The sequence below is a fragment of the Physeter macrocephalus genome, chromosome 8, assembly GCF_002837175.3.
Source record: "Physeter macrocephalus isolate SW-GA chromosome 8, ASM283717v5, whole genome shotgun sequence".
NCBI lineage: Eukaryota > Metazoa > Chordata > Mammalia > Artiodactyla > Physeteridae > Physeter > Physeter macrocephalus.
The window spans coordinates 150,339,259-150,347,841 of NC_041221.1; positions in this window are offsets into that span (position 1 = coordinate 150,339,259).

The window sequence follows — 8,583 nt, forward strand, 5'->3', positions numbered from 1 at the left end:
TTGGAAACCCCAACAGTTTGGGCATTTTAACCAAGCACAAAGAGCTGCCTAAGCCTTCTAGAATCTTAGCTCCACAAAGCAGGGAATTTTTTCAATTTTGTTTGTTATGGTCCCCCCCCCGACAACCAAGAACAGTGCCTGGCATATAGTAGACATCAGGTAAATGTCTGGTAAGTGAATGAATAAACAAATTCTTCATGTGAAATTGAAGCTGTAATGAAGAAAATAGAGACTACTAGAAATGAAGAGTACTTATTCCAACATACGCAGTCACCTTTACCAAACCAAACTTGGGTCCTCTCACCTGTGTGCAATAAAGCCAATCTACTGACACCGGGTTGTGGTGAAGGAAAGTACAGCGTTTACTGCAGGGCATCAAGCAAGGAGAATGGGCTCATGCTCAAAAGACGCAAACTCCCTGAGGGCTTTCAGGGAAGGGGTTTTAAAGGCAAGGTGAGGGAGCATGCTGCAGGGTGTGTGATCAAGTCGTGCACAATTATTGGATGGGTTGGCATCAAGGTGAAGTTTCAAGCATCATCACCCTTCTGGTTTCAACCAGTCTAGGATCTATGTTATGTAGTCAGCAGTTTTCATCTGGTGGCGGTCTGCTTTCTGTGAAAACAACTTAGGAATGTGTGTCAGGCCTTTATATCTTTCAGGGAAATGGGAGTTCAGTAATTCTGCTCTGCAGCTGGTTTATCTTCTAAATTGTTACCAGTTTTCCGGCCCAACAAGTATTCTTAGTTTCTACATCCTCACATTTCCTAATCATTAACTCTTGATCCAGCCTTTAGAGACCAAAGGGAGGCCTGGGAAACTAAAGCAAAAGCCTTTTACTTCAAAGGACAGGGACACAGGGGCTTGTATATGTTTCAGTCCCCCCTTTTCTTTGATACTCCTCAATCTTGAGGGGAACAGGTTCAAGAAAAGAAAGGGAGTAAAGTTTAGGATAGAGAAGTTATTCATAAACTCAGCAGAGGAACTCAGTTTTAGGGGGACCTTGGTTTCATCACCATTATCATTCAATGGATTAGACAAACGGGGAGAAGCAAGCAGCTAGATAACTACAGTGACAGGGCAGCAGAGGAGGACTAGAACCCAAGTCTTTTTGATCTTGGCTGATTACACTTTACCACAGAAGGCAAATAAGTATTATACAATAGCTTTGCAACAGTCTCTGAATTCCACGCTCAGTCCTATCCCTTGTTAGAATTGGGAATTCTTTACTTCTTTTAAAAAGATGTGTCAGTCTGATTCTAAAGCTCCTGCTCCAAATAGCTTTGCTCTACTCTTAGTCTTTGTAGGAGAGACAAAAAAGTTTTAAAATGAAACCAACGTACAGTGTTGGTGATGGATATGAAAAAGTCTAAGATAATTTGATTCCCAATTGCTAAATTAGGGAGAGTGGATTTACCGGTTTTTTGGGAAGCTGACTATATTAAGCACAATTAATCCTGTTCATCATGTGTTTTCTTACAGAAACATGAAAACGGTTACTTTACACATGTCTGAGGTTTGCAACGTCTCATTGCTACTTTATGTTGCCAGTTGACTGTTTGAGCCAAATAAACTGGTATTTGAGCTTTGTCACTGGTAGTCGAGCTTTGTCTCGACTATTAAATAAGTTTTTTTCCTTTCCTTCATTGAAATTAAGAAAATTTATTACTAATTATAGTAGTATATCGTGCATTTCTCAAAGAGAATGTAGTGACCTTCCCATTTTTACCCTAACATTTTTCTTTGCTTTACAAATCACCGACTGCACAAGCATAATGGGATCAGAAGTAGACAGAACTGCTAGATAAGTGATCTAATATATTAATTCCTGACAAAAGAGAAATCCTGGAAAGTCTGAGGGTAATAGCTTGCAATTTTCTCATGAATCAGCTAGTATGTAAAAGCAAACATTTGAGCATTTATCTTATAAATAAAGAATATTATTGATAGGGATAGTTATCAGGAAGTAAAACTGACCAAGACTGTGGGGCATATGATAACATTTAGATCTGTAAAATTTTGACCTTGGAAAATTGTGCTTGATAGAAATATTTGAATCAAAAGAAAACTCAGAGTTAATGCTTGCTATGGTCAAAATGTTTAATAAAACCCTCCATGACGTTTACTCGGAAAGGCTTGATCATGATGAAAATAATTTTAACAAAATAAAAAAGAAATCAGGAAAAATAACTACTTTATAATTTTGGATAGAATATTGGTCAACAAATTAAATTGGCTTGAAATAGTTCATACGAATTTTTTTTCTCAATTAAAAAAGTCATCTATGTTGGTATAATGATAATAGTGTATTCACAAACATGAGTCAAAACATCCTCAGGGTCAAATGGCAGGGTCCAAACTGGGGTTAAAGTGTTTTGGACTTGTGCAGGACATTCAAATATGAAATATAAGCTGCAAAATATTGTCAAGAAACACTGCATACCATGTCTCTTTGATAATTTGTTACAAATATTCATTCCGTTCTACTCCCAGCTCTTTGTAAACTTCAGCCAGTCATGAACTCTGTCAAGCTCGATTTCGTCATAAGTAAGATGGGAATATCACATGTCCCTGATTCACTGGGCAGAGCTAATTTAGTAACAGGTAATTTGGCACCTGATTAATCACTTAACAAATGATAGTTTCCTTAATCAAGGTAACTCTGTCCCATTCTGTTGTAAGTCTACGTGTTGTTGAGTAGTGGAATTCTCACAATTCTTCCCAAATTCTAAGGCTTCCCTTAAAACCCATCATCACTTGATTTTCTTCCTGGTCATGTCACATTTCAAAATTGATTCTCTGCTCTGAAGCCTTCACCCCTACCCTAACTATTTGAAGAAAAGTATAAAGTTATCACCAGTTACAGGGCAAACCAAGACATGAAACTCACTGGGAAATGGATTGGCCTCTGTACCTAATGTTTCTGACCCCACCTTCTTTCCAGGTTTTGCAGCAGGTTGTCAGAGGCCAGCCTGAGACAAAGCTCTACTTCCCTTCCCTGGGAGCAAAGAGGGGCACCCTATACAGTGATGCCATATGTTCTGGTGCCTTTTTCCCTCCACTCTCTCTAGCCCCAGTGAAGGCAGCTCCAGAGACAGTACCTGATATAAAGCTCGGCAAGAATATAACTGCATGTTGTTAGTGGTTTAGGTCTACTGATAGAGTCTCCATCAAGTAAACTGACAAAACCTCATGGCATATGGTAAAATTCAGATCTGAAAAATTTGACCAAGCCAAATTTAGAAGTTTCTATTAGAGTTTGGTCTTTTAAGCTGTCTTTTTTGTTTGTTTTTAACCTGTAAATTATTGAAATGCACAATAATATAAAAAGTAAGCCAAGGCAATAGTACTATGAAAAGTAATAAAAAATCATACTTTATGAAATAAGTTAGCTGGTAAGTATCTTGGAGGTTATCTAGTTTCAGCATTAAACTTTAGAGCTGAAGCCCCCCAAATTGAGTGATCTCTCCATGGTCCCCTAGTTATTTGTTATTTGTGGAGGCCGGGTTAAGACTTCTGCAGCATGTAGTGTGTTTGGTACAGATAAGACTTCAGAGCCTGATATCTGAGGACCTGGGCTTGAATTTCCAATACTTACTAGTTACACGACACACAAAAAAGTCCCTTCCTGTCCCTAAGCCTCAGTCTCCTCCTCCTACTGGATAGGACTGTGAAAAGGACTAAGTCACCTCACACAGTGAGAGCATGTTATAAAGCAGCGGTTCCCAACCTGTTTGGCACCAGGGACCGGTTTCGTGGAAGACAATTTTTCCAGGGTCGGGGCGGGTGGGGATGGTTCAGGCGGTAACGCGAGCAATGGGGAGCGATGGGGAACGGCAGATGAAGCTTCACTTGCTCGTCCGCTGCTCACCTCCTGCGTGCAGCCCGGTTCCTAACAGGCCGCGGCTCCGGGTTTGGGGACCCGTGTTATAAAGTACCTAGCACTCAAGAAATGTTAGCTATTGTTAGTGTTGGTCCATGGTCATACAGATGGTGGGAGAGACCATACCCAGACCTCCTTTCTTCCTACTGCCTTTATCTAAAAAAATAAACACTGAATCACTTTCTTTTTAACATCAACCAAAGTCAGGCAACATTCAAATAAGGTTAAACATGTTGCCTCTACCGTTGGCTGCATTGAAAAAATGGATTAAGCTAAGATAAGGAATTTCTAATGGAGATAGCTCTTTGGAAGGAAGGAAAACCATCTCAACTCTTCTCAAGTGACTCCACAAAAATAAACATCTACTCTTATTGTCATCCCTGTGAAGAGTCCATGCATAAGCGCTTTGGGGAAAGATATTTCCAGTTTCAGGATGTTCTTGGAGAACATCAAGGGTAGGAAATTCGAATTAGTGAATGACCTTCCCAAGGAAGCTCGGGCACTTAGGGCTGAGCTTCCATGGCCTTTCCAAGTGGGAAAAGGATCGGCATGCTGCCATCCTGTCTGGAGGGATCCTGGAGCTTGTGAGGAGAAGTGGATTGATCTCCACCTTTGCTCTGGCCTTACCTGATGCTAAGAAAAATCATCATTTCTCTGAGACAGGAGTTTCTTATGCCGGGATCTAGGCATAGGCCTTGGAGGACGAGGGTGCAGGTGTTCAGAGCCTTTTAAAATGATATATAAACGTGCATGTATTTGTTTTTCCCTGGCATAGTATATAGCTTTTATTAAATATTTGAGGTCATTCCCTAATTTGAAAATATTAAAAACGACTGCTTTGGAGTATCTTTTAGCTTAAGAATAAAAGAGATGTGTGTGTGACTTTTTATTTGCCAAGGAGAGCAGTCCTTGGAAGCTATTTCTGTGAAGAGACCATGATCCAAGGGCATGTCCCAGAGAACATGATGGATTCCTGCTGTCCCCTTACTCACAGACTAAAGTCAGCTATGCAGCAGTGGCCCAGGCAAATTTTGCAGCAGGTGCAGTGGGTGAGCCCATGAATTGCCATATTTTCCAGATGCGTCATGCCTAGGCAGCACACTGTCACTCTAGTAACAGAATATGACTTCTGGCAACTTATGAGTTAAAGGTCATGTCTAAAAGAGAAAGGATGAAATCCCATGTGAAACTTTGGCTTTCCTTTCTTAGCAGAAGCAGAATTCCACTTGTCTTGGAATTTTCCATTCAAATGAGAGTCCTGGGGAGATCCAAAGATAAGGTCCCCATTATAACAACATCCATAAGAGCACAGGCACTTAGTTCCAAAGCGGAGGAATGCCTTTTGTTCTTGCAAAGAACTGAGTCTTCTTGCTTTCTGCTCAAGACAGTATATTTCTGTGTTTTGGGAGTAGAATTCTTGCTTGCTTCTTTGTTTTGAATGTTCAAGAGCCAAGGGGGATTTAATGGCAGTTGGCTTTTAGATCAGGGGAAGGCAAACTGTGGCCCACAGCCTACTTTTATGAATAAAGTTGTATTTTTGTTATAAACACAGACACGCTCATTTGTTTATGTATTGTCTCTAGCTGCTCATTTTGAGTGCTAAAATGGCAAGCTTTAGTAGTTGCAAAGAGATGGTATGACCTGAAAAGCCCAAAATATTTAATACAGGGCTTTACAGAAAAAAATGTTTTTGGGCCTTTGCTTTAGAGGGTGAAAGACTGACCTGCAGAAATTGGACATTTTCTTTCCTTATACCTCTGTAGGATGAATTTATCTGCATAAAAGAGAGAAATAGAAATGGGGTCAGTGAGGAGAGTAATAAGGAGGCAAGGGGAGACAGCAGGACATATTGAGGATCATTTCCTTCTTTTTACCCAACAATGACCAGTCCCAGGATCCCCTTCTTTCCTTAACATTCTCTTAACTTGAGCAAATGCAAAATAATTGGTCTGCTTATTGTGTTTAGAGTAAGTCCCCTACATATGAACCTTCAAGTTGTGAACTTTCAAAGAAGCGAACGTGCGTTTTCATGTCCAGTCACATAAGTTAGTTCACATTGTCATGGGCATGCATCCTCTACGAGTGGTTGTGCTTTTGTGTACTTTACTGTACAGTACTGTATAGAATACAGTAGTACTCTACCATCTTCCACCTCCTCTCCCTCCTGCAGTCAGTAACTCTTCTTGCCTGTTCACTCCATGCCAGCCCCTGTATCCCAGCTGTTGTACTGTACTACTGTACTTTTCAAGATACTGTACTTTAAGACTAAAAATGTTTTCTTTATTTTTTGTTTGTTTTTTATGTATTATTTGTGTGAAAAGTATTATAAAACTGTTATAGTACTACTTTTCAAGATACTGTACTTGAAGACTAAAAATGTTTTCTTTATTTTTTGTTTGTTTTTTATGTATTATTTGTGTGAAAAGTATTATAAAACTGTTATAGTACAGTACTATATAGCCGATTGTGTTAGTTGGGTACCTAGGCTAACTTTGTTGGACTTACGAACGCGCTCTTGTAACTCATTTGTATATATATAGGGGACTTACTGTATTTATAGTCTGTCTTTCCTCAGATACTGGAAAAAGAACAAAAACACCAGCAGGCTGATCTGAACTCATTTCTTGCACATCAACAGGAAACAATGCCAAGATTCGTGAGAGAGGGAGATAATGGTGACAACATGAGAATTTCGCTCCCAGCACATTGTCAGCTCTCTGCTGGCTGTGACTTCTCTCACTTGGGATCGATAGAGCAGTCTCAGCACCAGCATAACTTTCTAATCGGGCTCCAGTGTAACTCTATGATGGGATCTTTCCATTTTACTTCCTGTGCTAAATTTATTTCTCCTCTGACCTTTCAAAGGGTCTCATCGTCTAGAAGAAAAGAATTTTTAGCACCCCTTCTGCCATGGGAGAAGAGGAGTCTTGGATATTTGCTATGCAGGACACTTTGAACATTTGGCTTTGGAATTTTTAAAAGTGGGAAAGTACTCACTGCTGGCGAATGGAGATGAGTCACTTGGGGGTTATCACAGGATCTTGGAAGAGTGAGAAAAATTGGTAAAAAAAAAAAAATTTTTAAATAACTCCGTATGGCTAAAATTAGTAGTGTGAGAGCTACTGCTGCATTTGTAAGGTTGTCATGTACTTGTTTGGAGCGTAGGTAAATGAGGACACCCAGTTCTGTCCTCCCCGGGGACTGAACATAATTCCAAGGCCACATACAATGTGGACCAAGCATGTCTTGCAGGAGGCCCCTCAGCATCCACAGGGGGCTGCAGTGGCCTTAGTGTGGGGATGATACTAGGGACCACCCTTGAATAAGGTAAAAAAAACCTAACCTTGAGAGGGAGGCCTGGTACTAAGGTCAAGCTAGAGCCACGGGGAGGGAATGAGACCTTCACTGCAGGCACAGAACTTGGGGCGATGCCACAACCTTCAGGGGATGCCATTCAGATAAATCCTATTTCAAAGTCAGATTTTTTTTAAAAAATCAAAAGTAATGCAAAAATTCATGATTAACAAAACAGCAAAATTTTAAATAACAACAGGTTGTTTGTTTGCCTTGTGACTCTGCATGATGGAGCAGTGGGGACAGTTTATCAGTGGTCCTCAGCCTGGGTGGCTGTCATACCCACCCCCCTGTCCCCCCAAATCGTTAATCATTAGGCAGCATGGAACTTTATATACAGTCATTTTGTGTGTGTGTGAGTGTAGACCTTTTACTAACTTTTTATACTTGGTTCAAAACATGGGAGGTTCTGTCAATAAGTGTTCCTAAGAGGCCACGATCTTCCTTAGCCTCAGGCTCCCATGTGGCTCCAGTGCGCTGCGTGACACTGTTGTGACGAACAGGTCCTGCTCTTAGTTGGGCAAGCACAAACACTAGATCAAGAAGAATATTCAGAGAGCCCTTTAATCTGGTTTCACTGGCAGAGTAAAATGAATAGAGATCACAGTGGCTGAAAACCCAGGATGGCCTCTACGTGATTCATCACCACCATGTTCCTGCTTCTCCAATAGATGTAGAGTCTTGACGAGTCAAGAAATTCCTCCCATTTTAGACATGTTCCTCCTCTTCTCCTATGGCCCAAGGCTCCCAGAGTCTATGAGCTGTTGCAAACTCAAATACTTACAGAGTTAGAGCAGGTTTGGCAAGTGAGAGAATCAAGTTTGACAAAGACTGTATTAAACGGTAGTACATGGCCGACACTCAGGTACAACCAAATACTCGTGGACCCAGGGACATGATGTTCTGGACTTGCTAATTCTTTAGGTCAAAGAAATGTCCTGATTGTGAAACGCTGACAACTAAAACAAAAAACAACTTGAGCCACTTTGTGTGAGAGCAGATTTGACATTTTGTCTTAACCCTTTTCTCCCACAGCTCATCTGCCTCTGCTTAGACAAGGATGGGGATGTGGGAACCTCCCCATCCTGAGGGTGCAAAGGTCTCAGAGAGGATTATCTAAAACAGTGTTCTTCACTGTGGGACCCTCCCATTCCAGGAGATGCACAAGCCACCCTTCAGTATAGAATAAAGTGTCAGGATTTCTATTGGATTCTTTTTCTCATCCCTTTCAAATGTCTATTTTAAAAGTTTAGTTATCGGGCTTCCCTGGTGGCGCAGTGGTTGAGATTCCGCCTGCCGATGCAGGGGACGCGGGTTCGTGCCCCAGTCTGGGAAGATCCCACATGCCG